This window comes from Ischnura elegans, chromosome 1, assembly GCF_921293095.1.
Source record: "Ischnura elegans chromosome 1, ioIscEleg1.1, whole genome shotgun sequence".
Classification (NCBI taxonomy): domain Eukaryota; kingdom Metazoa; phylum Arthropoda; class Insecta; order Odonata; family Coenagrionidae; genus Ischnura; species Ischnura elegans.
In genome coordinates, this window is record NC_060246.1 from 22,487,810 (window position 1) to 22,511,232 (window position 23,423).

Consider the following 23,423-nt stretch of genomic DNA (forward strand, 5'->3'; position numbering starts at 1 on the left):
ACAACAATTTAAATGACAACGATAAAATTTAAATGACAACGACAACAATTTAAATGACAACGAAAAAATTTAAATGACAACGACAACAATTTAAATGCGAACGAAAACATTATATTTGATAACAACAACAATTTAAATGACAACGAAAATAATTTAAATGACAACGACAACAATTCAAATGACAACGACAACAATTTAATTGACAACGACAACAATAAATGACAACGATAAACCATGAAAATGACAACGAAAACAATTTAAATGACAACGACAACAATTAAAATGACAACGACAACAATTTAAAAGCGACAACAACAATTTCAATGACAACGACAACAATTTAAAAGACAACGACAACAATTTAAATGACAAGAACAACAATTTAAATGACAAGAACAAGAATTTTTAAAGACAACAACAATATTTAAATGACAACGAACACAATTTTTGATGACAACGACAACAAATGAAATGAAAACGACAACTATATAAAAACAACGACAACAATTTAAATGACAACGACAACAATTTAAATGACAAGGACAACTATTGAAATGACAAGAACAACAATTTAAATGACAAACACAACAATTTAAATGACAACGACAACAATTTAAATGACAACGACAAAAATTTTAATGAAAACGACAACAATTTAAATGACAACAACTACAATTTAAATGACAACGACAACAATTTAAATGACAACGACAACAATTTCAATGACAACGACAACAATTTAAATGACAACGACAACAATTTATATGATAAGAACAAATATTTAAATGACTCAACAACAAATTAAATGACAACAACAACAATTTAAATGAGAAGACCAACAATTAAAATGACAAGAACAATAATTTAAATGACGAGAACAACATTTAAAATGACAATTACAACAATTAAAAAGACAAAAACAACAATTTAAATGACAACGACAAAAATTAAAATGAAAACGACAAAAATTAAAAATGAAAACGACAACAATTATGTGCCAAAAAATACAATTTAAATGACATCAACTACAATTTATATGACAATGACAACATTTTAAATGACAACGATTACCATTTAAATGATAACCACAACAATTTAAATGACAACGACAACAATTTAAATGACAACGACAACAATTTTAATGACATTTACAACAATTTAAATGAATACGACAACAATTTAAATGACAACGACAACAATTTAAATGACAAGAACAAATATTTAAATGACAACGACCACAATATAATGACAACGACAACAATTTAAATGACAGCGACCACAATTTAAATGACAACGAAAACAATTTAAATGAAAACGACAAAAATTTAAATGAAAACGACAATAATTTAAATTACAACGAGAACAATTATAATGACAAGGACAACAATTAAAATGACAAGGACAACAATTTAAATGACAAGAACAACAATTTAAATGAAAACAACATCAATTTAAATGACAACGACAACAATTTAAATGAAAAAGACAACAATTTAAATGACAACGACCACAATTTAAATGACAACGACAACAATTTAAATGAACAAGCAAGAATTTAAATGACAACAACAACAATTTTAACGATACTACAACAATTTAAATGAAAACAACAACAATTTAAATGACAACAACAACAATTTAAATGACAACAAAAACAATTTAAAAGACAACAACAACCATTTATATGACAAAAAAAACTAATTAAAATTAGAACTACAACAATTTAAATGACAAGATCAACATTATAAATGACAAGAACAACAATTTAAATGACAAGAACAACAATTTAAATGACAACGGCAACAATTTAAATGACAACGACAACAATTTAAATGACAACGACAACAATTTAATTGACAAGAACAACAATTTAAATGACAAGAACAAGAATGTTTAATGACAACAACAACAATTTAAATGACAACGACCACAATTTTTTATGACAACGACAACAATTTGAATGACAACGAAAACAATTTAAATGACAACAACAACAATTAAATGACAAGAAACACAATTTAAATGACGAGAACAACATTTAAAATGACAATAAAAACAATTAAAATGACAAGAACAACAATTTAAATGACAATGACTACAATTTAAATGACAACAACAACAATTTAAATGACAACGAAATAAATTTAAATGACAACGACAACAATTTAAATGACAACAACAACAATTTAAATGACAACGACGACAATTTAAATGACAACATAAACAATTTAAATGAAACAACAACAATATAAATGACAACTACAACAAATTAAATGAATACAACCACAATTAAATGACAACAACAACAATTTAATGACAAGAACAACAATTTGAATGACAAGAACAACAATTAAAATGACAGAACCACAATTGAAATGACAACAACTACAATTTATATGACAACAACAACAATACAAATTACAAGAACAACAATTTAAATGACAACAACAACAATTTCAATGACAACAACAACAATTAAAATGACAAGAACAACAATTTAAATGACGACAACAACAACAATTTAAATGAAAACGACAAAAAATTAAATGAAAACGACAACGCTTTAAATGACAACGACAACAATGTAAATGACAACGACAACAATATAAATGACGAGGACAACTATTGAAATGACAAGAACAACAATTTAAATGACAAAAACAACAATTTAAATGAACACGACATCAATTAAAATGACAACGACAACAATTTAAATGACAACGACAACAATTTAAATGATATCGACAACAATTTAAATGACAAAAACAACAATTTAAATGACAAGATCAATAATTTTTAATGAAAACAACCACAACTTAAATGACAACAACAACAATTTAAATGAGAAGAACAACAATTTAAATGGCAAGAAGAACATATAAAATGACAAGAACAACAATTTATATGACAAGACCAACAACAATTTTAAGGAACACAACAACAATTTAAATGACAAGATCAACAATTTTTAATGACAAAAACAACAATTTAAATGACAACAACAACAATATAAATTAGAAGAGTAAAAATTTAAATGAGAAGAAAAACAATTTAAATGGCAAGAACAACAATTTTTATGACAAGAACAACAATTTAAATGACAACGACAACAATTTAAATACAACGACAACAATTTAAATGACAACGACAACAATTTAAATGACAAGAACAACAATTTAAATGACAAGAACAAGAATTTTTAATGACAACAACAACAATTTAAATGACAACGACAACAATTTAAATGACAACAACAACAATTAAAATGACAACGACAACAATTTAAATGACAACGACAACAATTAAAATGACAACGACAACAATTAAAATGAGAATGATCACAATTTACTTGCCAACGAAAATAATTCAAATGACAACAACAACAATTTAAATGACAACGACAACAATTTAAATGACAACGACAACAATTTAAATGAAAACGACAACAATTTAATTGACAACGACAACAATTTAAATGACAACGACAACAATTTAAATGACAACGACAACCATGAAAATGACAACGACAACAATTTAAATGAAAACTACAACAATTCAAATGACAACGACAACAATGTAAATGACAACGACAACAATTAAAATGACAACAACAACAATTTAAATGAGAATGATCACAATTTACTTGCCAACGAAAATAATTCAAATGACAACAACAACAATTTAAATGACAACGACAACAATTCAAATGACAACCACAACAATTTAAATGACTACGATAGTAATTTTAATGACAACGACAACAATTTAAATGACAACGACAACAATTTAAATGACAACGACCACAATTTAAATGACAACGGCAACAATTTTAATGACAACGACAACAATTTAAATGACATTGACAACGACAACAATTTAAATGAAAACGACACTAATTTTAATGACAACGACAACAATTTTAATGACAACGACAACAATTTAAATGACAAAAGCAACAATTAAAATGATAACAACAACAATTTCAATGACTACTTCAAATATTTAAATGACAACAATGTAAGCGCGTGGTTTCTAATTGGGTTGGCACTCCAGAGGAATTATGGAATCAACTCATTTCGTGAAGGTATTTATTATCAATCACACACCGTGCGTCGCACACCTGGCCTGCGGCCTTTACACATGAGTACTTTTTGCCGACTGCCCTCTGCCTTTTCCACACGTGGCCTCCGGCTTCCCGGAAGGTGCTGATGGCAGCATCACTCCCACGCACTCACATGAGTGACTAGGCATGGGGATCAGAATAGCATTACCATCCGGTTTCACGTCTCTGCGAACTCAAGATGTTCCGCTTACAACTATACCCCCTCCAAAGTGAATTGTTGAATATCCTAAAAACACAACAATTCAATACTAGAATACATGGAAACCATTAAAATCACAATAAAACAAAGAAAGATGAAAAGTTACCCAATGATAGATGAAAGAAAGAAAAAGAAAGAAAAAAAAACTTAACGCACTTAACAGAAAACCGTACAATTTGAAATATATGAATCAATTCAAGTGGATGAATAGGTCCAGAGTTCAATTTTCGGCCGTGGCCTACACTTTTTTAGAATCACAAATTCCCACCCTCCCAAGCACTCGTCATCTTTGCACGGGAATCCCTGGATTTTAAAAACCCTCTTGGCAATTCACTGCCCACGACCCCGCCCCACACTACTGATGCACTTCACACATTACACATTATCACTGTTAAGCAATACCCTTCATTTTTACAACCTTAACTCTAACATTGCATACCCATTATCTAGGGGTCCCCGCCCCCCATCACGTATCCTCCCCTTAGCTCTGTCAAACAATTGACCTATTAATTTATACTCATTATTCATTCCTTCAAATCAAAATTAATTACCACCATCCAATCGTGTTCTATTAACCCCACATCTTGTCCACGATCAAATACCAAACAGTTTTTTTTTTAATGGCACCAATTCTTGAGCTATTTCAAGTCCCGCTATCCCAGCGGCGACTAAAATGGCGAATACCAAGGTCATTGTTCTTGTTCGTCTTCCTCTAGAACCGTGGACAAGGGTCCTCGTGATCGGAGCGAATAGGAGTGTGAGGGTGCTGGAGCAGGGGACAGGGGAGGGGCTGCGATTCTCTCAGCTGTTCGCTGTCGGCTGCGGAGGGGGTAAGGGGACCGCCTTGTGAGGGGAGGGGAAGGCGGTGGAGGGGAGGCTGCTTCGTTCCGCTGGGAGAGGCTATCCCCTTGGCCGGTAGGAGTGGAAGGGACACCTTCCCTCTTCGCTGGCGCCTCGCCGTCTGGAGTGGGTGAGGGAGGGGGGTCAAACCCTTCCCCGCTATCCGTTCTCAGCTGGCTGGCCTGTGGAACGTCGGCGTACCGCCGCGGCTCCTCAGATTCGAACTCTATTTCACTGCAAGGGGGTAGAATTGGGGTTTGGGGAGGAAGGGGTGGATTCTTCCGGGGTCTTCCTCGGGGGCGAGCACGTCTCCTTCCTAGATCCGGGGGTGGAATAGAACCTGAGTAAGGTTTCACACGATTCACATGCACCACAATTTTTCGAAATGGAAGCTCCAACTCTAAATTGCAATCGGACAAAACTCTTATCACTCGATACGGCCCTTCCCAGGGGCAATGAAACTTTTTCACTTGCCCTGGCTTCAAACACGGGTCGCGTAAATATACGTAGTCGCCCACCTCGTATCTGCGTTGTTGTCCCTTTGTTTTTACCCCCTCTGCTTGCGTCTTTTGTGCCCTCCGATTGTTTTCCTTGCAAACTTCCCACAACTTTGTTAGTCTCGCACACAATTCTCCCACAGCCGGGTGCTCAGACGGAACACCGTTCGCCGCCACGACTTCAAAGGGGGAGGCCATCGGAAATCCGAATATCACTTCGTGGGGGGAGTACTCTGTACTACGGTGCTTTTTAATATTATACACAGAGACTGCATAGTCTAATAAAGAATCCCAATTGTTGTTATTGTAATTTACGTAATGGCTCAGTATTTGGGCGATCGTGCGATGCACTCGCTCAACCCTCCCGTTCGCCTCCGGGTGATACGATGACGTGCGTAATCGCTTCACTTCGAGCAGTCTACACATCTCGCGGAACAACTCCGATTCAAAATTGGTTCCCTGATCGGTGAGGATCGTCTTTGGAACTCCGAATCGCAAAATCCAGTGTCTAACAAGCGCCGCAGCCACCGTCTCCGCAGTTTGGTCGGCCATGGCCGTCATGACTACATACCGTGAAAAGTGATCCACAATTGTCAATATGAACCGGTTTCCTTTATCTGTTCGCGGCAAAGGGCCTACAATGTCTAGCCCTAAGAACTCAAACGGCCGCGAGGCATAAGGCACTTCCTGCAAGGGGGCCTTAGAGCCTCCATACGGGCTTCTTCGATTGCACGCAATGCAGTGCTTGACGTGCTCCCTCCCGGCTCTTTCGATACCTGGCCACCAATATTGCGATATTAGTCGAGTCACCGTTGCTTCCCTACCTAAATGTCCCGCCATTATATGATCATGGCATTGCTTGAGTATTTCCTCCCTACAGCTTCTCGGCACCACAGTCCTATTCCCCCGTTTCGTTTTCCTAAACAACACGTTGTCGATTACCGCGAAATTTTTGTCTTCCCTCCACCCTCGGCACTCCTCATCGCTCCCTTGCACATCCGCGAAGTCTATCGCTCCCTCAGCGACCACGCCCCTCACTTTCCGGCTGAGCGTGTCGGCATTTAAATGCGCCTTCCCGGGCTTGTGCGCTACTTCGTAATCGTACTCGCTTAACTTAAGTGTCCAACGCATTAGCCTGCTGCTTGGATCCTTGAGACCAAACAACCACTTAAGAGCAGCATGGTCAGTTACGATCAAGAATTTACGGCCGAACACGTAACACTTAAACTGTCGCACTGCCCACACGACAGCGAGGAGTTCCTTCTCCGTTGTAGTATAGTTTATTTCGGGGTTTTTCATTTGCCGAGACGCGTATGCAACGGGGTGTTCATCCCCATCGATCACCTGCGATAACACGGCCCCTATTGCGAAATTACTCGCGTCCGTAGAGATGATGAAAGATCGATTGAAGTCGGGGTAAATTAATACCGGACTACTCGTCAACGCTTCCTTCAAACTCTCCACAGCCTTGTCGCACTCAGGCGTCCAATTAAAAGTAGTCCCTTTCCGCAGCAACGCCGTCAGTGGTCGGGCGAGGACGGCGTAGTTATCCACGAACCGGCGGTAATAGTTCGTAAGTCCTAAAAATGACTGAATTTCCTTTGCCGTTCTCGGGGTTGGGTAATCGCGCACCGCAGCAACTTTTTCTGGGTCGGGCCTGATCCCGTTGGCGCTGATAACATGGCCAAGGTACTTTACTTGTGGGAGGGCAAAGTGGCACTTAGCCAATTTCAACGACAGGCCGGCCGCTTCCAACTTTTCGAATACCTTGCTTAGCCGTGAGGCGTGAGTGTCAATCGAATCGCTAAACACGATGACGTCGTCTAAATAAACTAAACATTCCGACGGCGTCATCCCCCGTAGCACCCCGTCCATCATCCGTTGGAATGTCGCGGGCGCGTTTCTAAGTCCAAATGGCATACGGGCGTATTCGTAATGGCCGCTGTTTACGATAAAGGCGGCCTTCTCACGCGAGTTCGCGGCCATCGGAATCTGGTGATATCCGCTAGTGAGGTCGAGGGTCGTGAAGTACTTACATCCGCCTAAATATTCCAAAGTCTCTGTGATATTGGGAAGGGGGTAAACATCTGCTTTAGTGATAGCATTAAGGGCCCTAAAGTCTATGCAGAATCGATAGTTTGGCTTGCCATCCAGTGACTTTTTCGGAACCACCACCACCGGAAACGCCCACGGGCTATTGCTAGGCTGGATGACCCCCCCGTCTAATTGCTCTTTCACGAAATTCTCTATCAGGGGCTTCAGATGGTGCGGGGTCCTATAGGGTTTTTTATAAATCGGGCGGGCATCACCCGTCGGAATTTCGTGCTCCACTAGGTGAGTGGCAGGGGGCCCGCCCGTTTGCGTAAACAAATTCTGAAATTTCTCAATCACTGGGGCTAGTACTTCTCGTTCCTCCCCTTTCAAGTGCCCCAACTTATCCCGAATGTCCCTTCCGAATTCCTTCACTTCCATTACCCCAACGCACCTTTCCTCCCATCCAGTTGTCCCCTCTTCGCGGCCCGTTTGAATGTCCTCACCCGAGTGCACCTCGCTTACTCTCGCGATCAATGTCCCCTTGTTTAGCGTAAGTGTATCAGGTCCAAAATTACTTACGTGTGTGGTGACGCTTCCCTCATCGCTCACCAAGCACACACACCTGGCCACCCAGCACTCCTCCTCCTCCAGGGCAGATTCCACCAGGCACTCCTGACCCGGCCGCCAAACTTCGGTGTCCAAGAAAATAGGCAGGAGTCGCACGCTTCTACCCGGAACGATTTCAGCGCGCAGGAGTCGAACCGGTACGTCAACTGCTCCATGGCGATGGCACGTCCTCGTGGGGTATCCTCGTGGTATCTTTTCGCCCCCTCTCTTCGCCGCGTCGGGGCGGAAAGGAAGATCACGGTCGGTCGCCGCCAGCACCGGGTCCACTACCGGTGAGAGCGGGCTCCTCGTCGCCGCTAGGGCGGCCCCATCAGCCGGGGGCGATGACGGCCCGTCGGTCGGTCTCCTCCTTCCCCCTCTCTCCTTGCGCTGGGGCGAAACCACGCCCACTTTTCCTTCCATCCCGTCGGACGGGGCCCGCTGATAACAACCCACCGCGCCCATCGCCGCCTCCCTCCTAGTCGACGCACTCTCTCGCGCGTCGGCCAAATGAACTATTTTTCCATTCAATACCAACACTCCCCGAGCGAGATCAATCACTGCACCGTTTTCTCTTAAAAAGTCCATCCCCCACAGTCCTGCATAGTCGCCCAGCGAGTCCACCACTTGCGCACGCAGCATCAGTGACATGCCACCAACTCTCAAAGGGGCCACCACTTCGCCGTAATTTCGCATGTGCCCCCCCGAAATCCCTCGTATCCTCAAGGGCGAGAAAGTAGGGGTCAAATTGCCACTGCACTGTCTAGTTATTAGGGAAACTTGGGCTCCTGTGTCCACTAACACGGGCCACACCCGTCCGTCCATCTCCACTCGTACTACCAGTCCATTTGCCTCGCGGAGCGAGCAAACAGGTGTGATCGCCACCTCCTGGGGGGGCCGCGTTCGGCGATTAACTCGGCCCCACCCTAGTTTAAATCCGGCTTCCTGTCGCTCGACAGCCGCGGAGTACTCTTACAGTCCCTCGCAAAATGCCCCTGGCGGCCGCAGGCGAAGCAGGGCCCTCGGGGGCGGCTCGGACATGAGCGTGCGAAATGACCCTCCTTCCCGCACGAAAAACACGCCTTTGCCGTCGATGCAAAGACTTCCATCTCCCCAACTGGCCTCTTCGCACGCCGTTCCACCTCCACGATGCGCGTGGCGTTCTCAATGGCGTCATCAAACGTCGCTGGCATCCTCAGTCGCGTTTGTCTGCCCACCTCGCCAGAGAGACCGTTTAAGAAGGCATCCAATGCCCTCTGGTCGGCCTCTTCCCGGATGGCAGCCACCCTCTCCTCAGTGCCTTCGACAGAATAGGTCCGTACATTCGTTTCACGAACCCGATCCGCGAATTCCTGTATGGTCTCCCCCGCCTTCATCCGCAGAGTGGACAGCAACTCCCGGTAATACCGCCGGCTTTTACTCGACCTGTATCTCTCCTTCAGCAGTCCGGTAATCTCCGGATACGTCAATGCCTCTCTCCCCTCGGCCTTGGCTCGGCAATACGTATCCGCGGCCCCCTTAAGTCGCAGCCTGATCGCATGCTGTTTCTCCTCCTCCGTCCACTTACTCAGCAAGGCAGCCCTATCGAACCGTTCGAGAAAGGCATCCACATCCTCCGCTGGTCCGCCGCAGAAATTCTCAACCGACGCTAAGAGGGCGAAATTCGGTTGTCTATCCGCGTAGTTCTCAGCGGTCGGGGCGGGGAGATGCATAGGTCTCTCGGCCTCTCGAGCCCTCATTCTAGCGTTCTCCTCCTGCAGGTCCTTTAACTGCGCAGTCAACGTGTCTAACGCGCGTTGGAGATCCATTTCTTGGCCCAATATACTGACCCTGCCCGTCATCCTCACTTACCTTCACTATAGACTTGATTCCTCTTTTTGTTGGAGGCCAACGTCGCACTCTGACACCAGTTGTAAGCGCGTGGTTTCTAATTGGGTTGGCACTCCAGAGGAATTATGGAATCAACTCATTTCGTGAAGGTATTTATTATCAATCACACACCGTGCGTCGCACACCTGGCCTGCGGCCTTTACACATGAGTACTTTTTGCCGACTGCCCTCTGCCTTTTCCACACGTGGCCTCCGGCTTCCCGGAAGGTGCTGATGGCAGCATCACTCCCACGCACTCACATGAGTGACTAGGCATGGGGATCAGAATAGCATTACCATCCGGTTTCACGTCTCTGCGAACTCAAGATGTTCCGCTTACAACAACAACAATTTTAATGACAACAACAACAATTTAAATGACAACTACAACAAAATAAATGACAACGACAACGATTTTAAATGACAACGAAATCCATTTAAATGACAAGCACAACAATTTAGATGACAAGAACAACAATTTAAATGACAACAACAACAATTTAAATGACAACGACAACAATTTCAATGACAACGACAACAATTTAAATGGCAAGAACAACATTATAAATGACAAGAAAAACAATTTAAATGACAAGAACAACATTATAAATGACGAGAACAACAATGTAAATGAGAAGAACAACATTTTAGTTGACAACGACAACAATTTAAATGACAACGACAACAATTTAAATGACAACGACCACAATTTAAATGACAACAACAACAATTGAAATGACAATGACAACAATTTAAATGACAACGACAACAATTTAAATTACAATGACAACAATGTAAATGAAAACGACAACAATTTAAATGACAATGAACCCAATTTAAATGACAAGGACAACAATTTTTATCACAAGGACAACAATTAAAATGACAAGAACAACACTTTAAATGACAACAACAACAATTTAAATGACAACGACAACAATTTAAATGAAAACGACAACAATTCAAATGACAACGACAACAATTTAAATGACAACGACAACAATTTAAATGACAACAGCAACAATTTTAATGATAACAACAACAATTTTAATGACAACTTCAACAATTTAAATGACAACTACAACAGTTTAAATGACAACAACAACAATTTAAATGACAACAACAATAATTTAAATGACAAAGACAACAATTTAAATTACAATGACAACAATGTAAATGAAAACGACAACAATTTAAATGACAACGAACCCAATTTAAATGACAAGGACAACAATTTTAATGACAAGGATAACAATTAAAATGACAAGAACAACAATTTAAATGACAACAACAACAATTTAAATGACAACGACAACAATTTAAATGAAAACGAAAACAATTCAAATGACAACGACAACAATTTAAATGACAACGACAACAATTTAAATGACAACAGCAACAATTTTAATGATAACAACAACAATTTTAATGACAACTTCAACAATTAAAATGACAACTAGAACAGTTTAAATGACAACAACAACAATTTAAATGACAACAACAACAATTTAAATGACAAAGACAACAATTTAAATGACAACGAGAACAATTTCAATGACAACGACTACAATTAAATGACAACGAAAACAATATAAAAGACAAGGACAACAATTTAAATGACAACGACAACAATTTATATGACAAGGGCAACAATTTAAATGACAAGAACAAGAAATTTTTAATGACAACAACAACAATTTAAATGACAACGACAACAATTTTTGATGACAACGACAACAATTTAAATGACAACGACAACAAATGAAATAAAAACGACAACTATTTAAATGACAACGACAACAATTTAAATGACAACGACAACAATTTTAATGACAACGACAACATTTTAAAAGGCCACAGCAACAATTTAAAAGGCAATAAAAACAATTTAAATGAAAAAAACAACAACTTTACTAACAACAACAACAAAAATTTATATAATAACATCAACAATTTAAAAGACAACGACAACAATTTAAACGACAACGAACACAATTTAAATAACAACGACAACATTTTTAATTACAACGACAACAATTTAAATGACATCGACAACAATTTAAATGACAAAAACAACAATTTAAATGACAAGATCAATAAATTTTAATGAAAACAACCACAACTTAAATGACAACAACAACAATTTAAATGAGAAGAACAACAATTTAAATGACAAGAAGAACAATTAAAATGACAAGAACAACAATTTATATGACAACAACAACAATTTTAATGAACACAACAACAATTTAAATGACAAGATCAACAATTTTTATTGACAAAAACAACAATTTAAATGACGAGGACAACTATTGAAATGACAAGAACAACAATTTAAATGACAATAACAACAATTTAAATGACAACGACATAAATTTAAATGACAACGACAACAATTTAAATAACAACGACAACAATTTAAATGACAACGACATTAATTTAATTGACAACGACAACAATTAAAATGACAACGACAACAATTGAAATGACAACGACAATATTGAAATGACAACGAAAACAATTCAAGTGACAACAACAACAATTTAAATGACAACGACAACAATTTAAATTACAACGAACACAATTTAAATTACAACGACAACAATTTAATTGACAACGAAAACTTTTTTAATGACAACGACAACAATTTAAATGACAACGACAACCATGAAAATGACAACGACAACAGTTTAAATGACAACAACAACAATTCAAATGACAACGAGCACAATTTTAATGACAACGACAACAATTTAAATGACAACGACAAAAATTTAAATGACAACGAAAACAATTTAAATGACAACGACAAAATTTAAATGATAACGACAACAATTTAAATGCCAACGAAAACATTATAAATGACAAGAACAACAACTTAAATGACAACGAAAACAATTTAAATGACAAATTTAACAATTTAATTGCCAACGACAACAATTTAAATGACAGCGACAACAATTGAAATGACAACGACAACCATGAAAATGACAACGACAACAATTTTAATGACAACGACAACAATTTAAATGACAACCACAACAATTTAAATGACAACAACAACAATTTAAATGACATCGACAACAATTTAAATGACAACGACAACAATTTAAATGACAACGAACACAATTTAAATGACAAGAACAACAATTTAAATGACAAGAACAAGAATTTTTAATGACAACAACAACAATTTAAATGACAACGACAACAATTTTTGATGACAACGACAACAATTTAAATGACAACGACAACAAATGAAATGAAAACGACAACTATTTAAATGACAACGACAACAATTTAAATGACAACGACAACAATATAAATGACAACCACAACAATTTAAATGACAACAACCACAATTTAAATCACTAACACAACAATTTAAATGACAACGGCAACAATTTACATGACATCAACAACAATTTAAATAAAAACGACAACAATTTAAATGACAACAACTACAATTTAAATGACAACGACAACAATTTAAATGACAACGACAACAATTTCAATGACAACGACAACAATTTAAATGACAACGACAACACTTTATATGATAACAACAAATATTAAAATGACAACAACTACAAATGAAATGACAACGACAACAATTTAAATGACAAGAGCAACAATTTTAAATGACATCAACAACAACTTAAATGACAACAACAACAATTTAAATGAGAAGGCCAACAATTAAAATGACAAGGACAACCATTTAAATGACGAGAATAACAATTAAAATGACAATATAAACAAATAAAATGACAAGAACAACAATTTAAATGACAATGACAACAATTTAAATGACAAGGATAACCTTTTAAATGACAAGGACAACAATTTAAATGACATCTACAACAATTTAAATGACAACGAAACAAATTTAAGTGACAACAACAACAATTTAAATGAAAACGACAACAATTTAAATGACGACAACAATTTAATGACAACAATAACAATTTAAATGACAACAACAACAATTTAAATGACAACTACAACAATTTAAATGACAACAACAACAATTTAAATGACAACAACAACAATTTTAATGACAAGAACAACAATTTGAATGACAAAAAAAACTATTTAAATGACAACAACAACAATTTAAATGACAACAACAACAATTGAAATGACAACAAAAACAATTTAAATGACAAAAACTACAATTTAAATGACAACGACAACAATTTAAATGACAACGACAACAATTTAAATGACAACTACAACAATTTAAATGACAACGAAACAAATTTAAGTGACAACGACAACAATTTAAATGACAACGACAACAATTTAAATGACGACAACAATTTAATGACAACAATAACAATTTAAATGACAACAACAACAATTTAAATGACAACTACAACAATTTAAATGACAACAACAACAATTTAAATGACAACGACAACAATATAAATGACAACCACAACAATTTAAATGACAACAACCACAATTTAAATGACTAACACAACAATTTAAATGACAACGACAACAATTTACATGACATCAACAACAATTTAAATAAAAACGACAACAATTTAAATGACAACAACTACAATTTAAATGACAACGACAACAATTTAAATGACAACGACAACAATTTCAATGACAACGACAACAATTTAAATGACAACGACAACAATTTATATGATAACAACAAATATTAAAATGACAACAACTACAAATGAAATGACAACGACAACAATTTAAATGACAAGAGCAACAATTTTAAATGACATCAACAACAACTTAAATGACAACAACAACATTTTAAATGAGAAGACCAACAATTAAAATGACAAGGACAACCATTTAAATGACGAGAATAACAATTAAAATGACAATATAAACAAATAAAATGACAAGAACAACAATTTAAATGACAATGACAACAATTTAAATGACAAGGATAACAATTTAAATGACAAGGACAACAATTTAAATGACAACTACAACAATTTAAATGACAACGAAACAAATTTAAGTGACAACGACAACAATTTAAAGGACAACGACAACAATTTAAATGACGACAACAATTTAATGACAACAATAACAATTTAAATGACAACAACAACAATTTAAATGACAACTACAACAATTTAAATGACAACAACAACAATTTAAATGACAACAACAACAATTTTAATGACAAGAACAACAATTTGAATGACAAAAAAAACTATTTAAATGACAACAACAACAATTTAAATGACAACAACAACAATTGAAATGACAACGAAAACAATTTTAATGACAAAAACTACAATTTAAATGACAACGACAACAATTTAAATGACAACGACAACAATTTAAATGACAACTACAACAATTTAAATGACAACGAAACAAATTTAAGTGACAACGACAACAATTTAAATGACAACGACAACAATTTAAATGACGACAACAATTTAATGACAACAATAACATTTTAAATGACAACAACAACAATTTAAATGACAACTACAACAATTTAAATGACAATAACAACAATTTAAATGACAACAACAACAATTTTAATGACAAGAACAACAATTTGAATGACAAAAAAAACTATTTAAATGACAACAACAACAATTTAAATGACAACAACAACAATTGAAATTACAACAAAAACAATTTAAATGACAAAAACTACAATTTAAATGACAACGACAACAATTTAAATGACAACGACAACAATTTAAATGACAACGACAACAATTTAAAAGACTAAGACAACAATTTAAATGACAACGATAACAATTTTAATGACAATGACAACAATTTGAAAGACAATGACAAGAATTTAAATGACAACGACATCAATTAAATTACAACGACAACCATTTTAATGAAAACGACAGAGATTTAAAAGACAAAGACAACAATTTGAATGACAACGACAAAAATTTTAATGAAAACGACAACAATTTAAATGACAACAACTACAATTTAAATGTTAACGACAACAATTTAAATGACAACGACAACAATTTCAATGACAACGACAACAATTTAAATGACAACGACAACAATTTTAATGACAACGACAACAATTTATATGATAAGAACAAATATTTAAATAACAACAACAAATTAAATAACAAAAACTACAACCATTTAAATGAGAAAACCAACAATTAAAATGACAAGAACAATAATTTAAATGACGAGAACAACATTTAAAATGACAACAACAACAATTTTAATGACCAGAACAACAATTTGAATGACAAAAAAAAACTATTTAAATGACAACAACAACAATTTAAATGACAACAACAACAATTGAAATGACAACAAAAACAATTTAAATGACAAAAACTACAATTTAAATGACAACGACAACAATGTAAATGACAACGACAACAATTTAAATGACAACGACAACAATTTAAAACACTACGATAACAATTTAAATGACAATGACAGCAATTTAAAAGACATGACAAGAATTTAAATGACAACGACATCAATTAAATTACAACGACAACCATTTTAATGAAAACGACAGAGATTTAAAAGACAAAGACAACAATTTAAATGACAACGACAACAATTTAAATAACGGAGACAACAATTTTAATGACAAGGACAACAATTAAAATGACAAGAACCACAATTTAAATGACAGCAACAACAATTTAAATGACAACGACAATAAATTAAATGAAAACGACAACTATTAAAATGAAAACGACAGCAATTTAAATGACACCGACAACAATTAAAATGACAAGGCCATCAATTGAAATGACAAGAACAACAATTTAAATGACAAAAACAACAATTTAAATGAAGACGACAATAGTTTTAATGACAACGACAACAATAAAAAAGACAACGACAACAATTTAAATGACAACGATAAAAATTTAAATGACAACGACAACAATAAAAATGACAACAACAACAATTTATATGTCAAGGACAACAACTTAAATGACAAGGACAACAATTTAAATGACAATAACAACAATTTAAATGCCAACGAAAACATTATAAATGATAACAACAACAATTTAAATGACATGTTAAATAATTTAAATGACAACGACAACAATTTAAATGACAACGACAATCATGAAAATGACAACGACAACAATTTAAATGACAACGACAACAATTAAAATGACAACGACAACAATTTAAAAGCGACAACAACAATTTAAATGAAAACGACAACAATTTAAATGACAACGACAACAATTAAAATGACAAGAACCACAATTTAAATGAAAAGAACAAGAATTTTTAAAGACAACAACAACAATTTAAATGACAACGACAACAATTTTTGATGACAACGACAACAATTTAAATGACAACGACAACAAATGAAATGAAAACGACAACTATTTAAATGACAACGACAACAATTTAAATGACACCGACAAGAATTTAAATGACAACGACAAAAATTTTAATGAAAACGACAACAATTTAAATGACAACAACTACAATTTAAATGACAACGATAACCATTTAAATGACAACGACAACAATTTCAATGACAACGACAACAATTAAAATGACAACGACAACAATTTTAATGACAACGACAACAATTTATATGATGAGAACAAATATTTAAATAACAACAACAAATTAAATAACAAAAACAACAACAATTTAAATGAGAAAACCAACAATTAAAATGACAAGAACAATAATTTAAATGACGAGAACAACATTTAAAATGACAATTACAACAATTAAAATGACAAAAACAACAATTTAAATGACAACGACAAAAATTTAAATGAAAAAGACAAAAATTAAAATGAAAACGACAACAATTATATGACAACAAAAACAATTTAAATGACATCAATTACAATTTATATGACAATGACAACATTTTAAATGACAACGATTACCTTTTAAATGACAATCACAACAATTTAAATGACAAGGACAACAATTTAAATGACAACGACAGAAATTTTAATGACAACAACAACAATTTAAATGAATATGACAACAATTTTAATGACAACGACAACAATTTAAATGACAACGACAAATATTTAATTGACAACGACTACAATATAATGACAACGACAACAATTTAAATGACAGCGAACACAATTTAAATGACAACGACAACAATTTAAATGAAAACGACAAAAATTTAAATGAAAACAACATCAATTTAAATGACAACGACAACATTTTAAATGAAAAAGACAACAATTTAAATGACAACGACCACAATTTAAATGACAACGACAAATATTTAATTGACAACGACTACAATATAATGACAACGACAACAATAAAAATGAAGGGACAACAATTAAAATGACAAGGACAACAATTTAAATGACAAGAACAACAATTTAAATGAAAACAACATCAATTTAAATGACAACGACAACATTTTAAATGAAAAAGACAACAATTTAAATGACAACGACCACAATTTAAATGACAACGACAAAAATTTAAATGAACCAGCAACTGGCAACAATTTTTACGATACTACAACAATTTAAATGAAAACAACAACAATTTAAATGACAACAACAACAATTTAAATGACAACAACAGCAATTTAAAAGACAACAACAACCATTTAAATGACAAAAAAAAACAATTAAAATTAGAATCACAACAATTTAAATGACAAGAACAACATTAAATATGACAAGAACAACAATTTAAATGGCGAGAACAACAATTTAAATGACAACGACAACAATTTAAATGACAACGACAACAATTTAAATGACAACGACAACAATTTAATTGACAAGAACAACAATTTAATGACAAGAACAAGAATTTTTAATGACAACAACAACAATTTAAATGACAACGACCACAATTTTTTATGACAACGAAAACAATTTAAATGACAACGACAACAATTTAAATGACAACAACAACAATTTAATGACAAAAACAACAATTTAAATGACGAGAACAACATTTAAAATGACAATAACAACAATTAAAATGACAAGAACAACAATTTAAATGACAATGACAACAATTTAAATGACAAGGATAACAACTTAAATGACAATGACATCAATTTAAATGACAACAACAACAATTTAAATGACAACGAAACAAATTTAAATGACAACGACAACAATTTAAATGACAACGACAACAATTTTAATGACGGAGACAACAATTTTAATGACAAGGACAACAATTAAAATGACAAGAACCACAATTTAAATGACAACAACTAAAATTTAAATGAAACAAAAAAAAATTTAAATTACAAGAACAACAATTTAAATGACAGCAACAACAATTTAAATGACAACGACAATAAATTAAATGAAAACGACAACTATTAAAATGAAAACGACAGCAATTTAAATGACACCGACAACAATTAAAATGACAAGGCCATCAATTGAAATGACAAGAACAACAATTTAAATGACAAAAAGAACAATTTAAATGAAAACGACAATAGTTTAAATGACAACGACAACAATAAAAAAGACAACGACAACAATTTAAATGACAACGACAAAAATTTAAATGACAACGACAACAATTAAAATGACAACAACAACAATTTATATGTCAAGGACAACAACTTAAATGACAAGGACAACAATTTAAATGACAATAACAACAATTTAAATGCCAACGAAAACATTATAAATGATAACAACAACAATTTAAATGACATGGAAAATAATTTAAATGACAACGACAACAATTTAAATGACAACGACAATCATGAAAATGACAACGACAACAATTTAAATGACAACGACAACAATTAAAATGACAACGACAACAATTTAAAAGCGACAACAACAATTTTAATGACAACGACAACAATTTAAATGACAACGACAACAATTTAAAAGACAACGACAACAATTAAAATGACAAGAACAACAATTTAAATGAAAAGAACAAGAATTATTAAAGACAACAACAACAATTTAAATGACAACGACAACAATTTTTGATGACAACGACAACAATTTAAATGACAACGACAACAAATGAAATGAAAACGACAACTATTTAAATGACAACGACAACAATTTAAATGACAACGACAACAATTTAAATGACAAGGACAACTAATGAAATGACAAGAACAACAATTTAAATGACAAACACAACAAATAAAATGACACAGACAAGAATTTAAATGACAACGACAAAAATTTTAATGAAAACGACAACATTTTAAATGACAACAACTACAATTTAAATGACAACGACAACAATTTAAATGACAACGACAACAATTTCAATGACAACGACAACAATTTAAATGACAACGACAACAATTTTAATGACAACGACAACAATTTATATGATAAGAACAAATATTTAAATAACAACAACAAATTAAATAACAAAAACAAAATCAATTTAAATGAGAAAACCAACAATTAAAATGACAAGAACAATAATTTAAATGACGAGAACAACATTTAAAATGACAATTACAACAATTTTAATGACAAGAACAACAATTTGAATGACAAAAAAAACTATTTAAATGACAACAACAACAATTTAAATGACAACGACAACAATTGAAATGACAAGAAAAACATTTTAAATGACCAAGACAACAATTTAAAAGACAACGACAACAATTTAAATGACAACGACAACAATTTAAATGACAACGACAACAATTTAAAAGACTACGACAACAATTTAAATGACAACGACAACAATTTAAATTACAACGACAACAATTTAAATGACAACGACAACAATTTAATTGACAACGACAACTATTTTAATGACAACGACAACAATTTAAATGACAACGACAACCATGAAAATGACAACGACAACAATTTAAATGACAACTACAACAATTCAAATGACAACGAGCACAATTTAAATGACAACGACAACAATTTAAATGACAACGACAAAAATCTAAATGACAACGACAAAAATTTAAATGACATCGACAAAATTTAAATGACAACGACAACAATTTAAATGCCAACGAAAACATTATAAATGACAATAACAACAATTTAAATGACAACAAAAATAATTTAAATGATAACGACAACAATTTAAATGACAACGACAACAATTTAATTGCCAACGACAACAATTTAAATAACAGCAACAACAATTGAAATGACAACGACAACCATGAAAATGACAACGACAACAATTTTAATGACAACGACTACAATTTAAATGACAACCACAACAATTTAAATGACAACAAAACAAATTTAAATGACATCGACAACAATTTAAATGACAACGACAACAATTTAAATGACAACGACAACAAATTAAATGACAACCACAACAATTTAAATGACAACAACCACAATTTAAATGACTAACACAACAATTTAAATGACAACGACAACAATTTACATGACATCAACAACAATTTAAATGAAAACGACAACAATTTAAATGACAACAACTACAATTTAAATGACAACGACAACAATTTAAATTACAACGACAACAATTTCAATGACAACGACAACAATTTAAATGACAACGACAACAATTTATATGATAACAACAAATATTGAAATGACAACAACTACATTTTAAATGACAACGACAACAATTTAAATGACAAGAGCAACAATTTTAAATGACATCAACAACAACTTAAATGACAACAACAACAATTTCAATGAGAAGACCAACAATTAAAATGACAAGGACAACAATTTAAATGACGAGAATAACAATTAAAATGACAATATAAACAAATAAAATGACAAGAACAACAATTTAAATGACAATGACAACAATTTAAATGACAAGGATAACAATTTAAATGACAAGGACAACAATTTAAATGACAACTATAACAATTTAAATGACAACGAAACAAATTTAAATGACAACGACAACAATTTAAATGACAACGACAACAATTTAAATGACAACGACAACAATTTAATGACAACAATAACAATTTAAATGACAACAACAACAATTTAAATGACAACTTCAACAATTTAAATGACAACAACAACAATTTAAATGACATTAACAACAATTTTAATGACAAGAACAACAATTTGAATGACAAAAAAAACTATTTAAATGACAACAACAACAATTTAAATGACAACAACAACAATTGAAATGACAACAAAAACAATTTAAATGACAAAAACTACAATTTAAATGACAACGACAACAATTTAAATGACAACGACAACAATTTAAATGACAACGACAACAATTTAAAAGACTACGACAACAATTTAAATGACAACGATAACAATTTAAATGACAACGACAACAATTTAAAAGACAATGACAAGAATTTAAATGACAACGACATCAATTAAATTACAACGACAACCATTTTAATGAAAACGACAGAGATTTAGAAGACTACGACAACAATTTAAATGACAAGGACAACAATTTTAATGACGGAGACAACAATTTTAATGACAAGGACAACAATTAAAATGACAAGAACCACAATTGAAATGACAATAACTAAAATTTAAATGAAACAAAAAACAATTTAAATTACAAGAACAACAATTTAAATGACAGAAACAACAATTTAAATGACAACGATAATAAATTAAATGAAAACGACAACCATTAAAATGACAACGACAGCAATTTAAATGACACCGACAACAATTAAACTGACAAGGACATCAATTGAAATGACAAGAACAACAATTTAAATGACAAAAACAACAATTTAAATGAAGACGACAATAGTTTAAATGACAACGACAACAATAAAAAAGACAACGACAACAATTTAAATGACAACGACAAAAATTTAAATGACAACGACAACAATTTAAATGACAACAACAACAATTTATATGTCAAGGACAACAACTTAAATGACAAGGACAACAATTTAAATGACAATAACAACAATTTAAATGACAACGACAACCATTTAAATGATAACGACATCAATTTTAATGACAACGACAACAATTAAAATGACAACGACAACAATTTAAATGAAGAAAACAACAATTTAAATGACAAGAACAAGATTTTTTAATGACAACAACAACAATTTAATTGACAACGACAACAATTTAAAAAGGCAACGACAACAATTTAAATGACAACGACAAGAATTTAAATGACAACGACAACAATTTAAATGACAACGCCTGCAATTTAAATGACAACGACAACAAATTTAAATGACAACGACAACAATTTAAATGACAACGACAACAATTTAAATGACAACAACAACAATTTAATGACAAAAACAACAATTTAAATGACGAGAACAACATTTAAAATGACAATA